This window comes from Orycteropus afer, unplaced genomic scaffold, assembly GCF_000298275.1.
Source record: "Orycteropus afer afer isolate SDZICR_OR568_19922 unplaced genomic scaffold, OryAfe1.0 scaffold00820, whole genome shotgun sequence".
In the NCBI taxonomy this organism is placed as follows: domain Eukaryota; kingdom Metazoa; phylum Chordata; class Mammalia; order Tubulidentata; family Orycteropodidae; genus Orycteropus; species Orycteropus afer.
In genome coordinates this window covers 200630-202640 of record NW_006922407.1, presented here as the reverse complement: position 1 = coordinate 202640, position 2011 = coordinate 200630, and positions in this window count along the sequence as shown.

Sequence of the window (2011 nt, the reverse complement as noted above, 5' to 3'; positions counted from 1 at the left end):
CCAATTTGAATAACAATAGCACTAATTGGTCTTCCTTGTAGGCATATGGGTATTGTCCTATCTCATATGGGTATTATCCTACAGCATTGTAAGTCAGGATTGATCTTGAAATGTTCTTTTTGAAAGTGAATGCGATGCCATTCCTCTTTGTCATACTACACCATACAATTATCTGATTCAAAATGATCAATACCAGTCTCCTTCAACTCACTAATGCCTACGGTATCAATCTTTATGTGTTCCATTTCATTTTTTTACATCTTCCAATTTTCCTAGATTCATATTTCATACATTCCATGTTCTCATTATTAATGGATATTTGCAGCTATTTCTTCGCATTTTGAGTTGTGCAGCATCAGCAAATGAAGGTTCCAAAAGCTTTACTCCATTGACATCATTAAGGTCTACTCTACTTTGAGGAGGCAGCTCCTCTCTGTTGTATTTTAAATGCTTTTGATCCTGAGGGACTCATCTTCTGAAACTATTTCAGATAGCGTTTTACTGCTATTCATAAAGTTTTCTAGTACTATACCAGACAGTGTTTCATTGCTATTCACAAAGCTTTCAGTGGCCACCACTTATCTGTGAATTTGTTGTACTGTGGTGGTTTGTATGTTGCTGTGAGAGTGAAAGCTATGCCACTGGTATTTCAAATACCAGCAAGGTCACCCACAGTGGACAGGTTTCAGTGGAGCTTCCAGACTAAGATGGACTTGGAAGAAATATGGGGCCATCCACTTCTGAATAACTCACCACAACAAATCCGTAGTCCCTTAAAACCATTCCTTTGTTTCTCTACCCTCTACATGACTGTACCAGTTTGGGAATTCATATTTAAAATTTGTTTTTAGAAAGAAATTAATGACCTAAATATATGGAAAGACATCCTGTGTTCAAAGATGGGAAAAGTTAATATTGTTAAGATGCCAATACTACCCAAAGCAATCAATTAGATACAACATAATCACTACCAAAATTCTAACAGCTTTTCTTGCAGAAATGGAAAAGCTGGTCCTCTAATTCATATGGAATTGCAGTGGACCCTAAATACCAAAAACTGTCTTGAAAAACAACAAAGAATTTACAATTCTCCATTTCAAAATGTAGTATAAAACTACAAAGAGCTCTGATGACATAGTGCCTAAGGCATTTGACTGCTAACCAGAAGGCTGGTAGTTCAAACCCAACAGCTACTCAACTTCTAGAAGGAAGATGGGGCAATCTACTTCTGTAAACATTTCCTGCCTTGGAAGCCCAATGGGTGTTGCTATGAGTTGGAATCAACTCGATGGCAGTGAGTTTGAGTTTGAGTACACGAAGATGGTGGACTAGGCAGAAAGACTGCACAGACCCTCTTCAACAAAGAAAAGGGAAACCAATTAAAACAGACACAGAAGATAATCTCGGACCCGTGAGCCTTGAAGGGCAGGATATAGAAGTGGAATAAACCCCAACTAGCAGGAGAATTTGCATGAAAATACCAAAAAAGGAGACATAGAGAGCTGCAGTCTAGCAGCGATCCTGAGCGATCCTGACGGTACAGACAGCTTGGAGATTCCCGAGTGGGGGTAGGACCTAAGAATTAACCTAAAAATCACCCTGCTAGCCAGGGACTGCATGGAGGACTGTGCATGGTGGCTGGGGAACAAATGAAGAAGGTGAAGAGAAAGGTGGGCTGAGCTGTGGACTTTTGCCGGTCCGGAGGACACCACCATTTTGAAGGTTTAAAAACTGGCTTCACTATTTTGGATATTTAAAGAGACAGCGCTCTCGCAGATTCCTGGAGATTAAGAACACGTTATGCTTTCCAGCAACCCCAAGGACACTCGGGATCTGCAAGACTGAAAAGATACAACATTCCTCTCGTTACCCTCATACCCTACACCTGCTTGGTGAAAGGAGGTGTGGCCATCTTCCACTGCCACCTACGTTCTGGGCCTACAGGAACTCCATCACAGTCAGTGTGCTCAGAGCCTGGGTGTCCTACCCCATCCTCCACCGATTTTTTTTT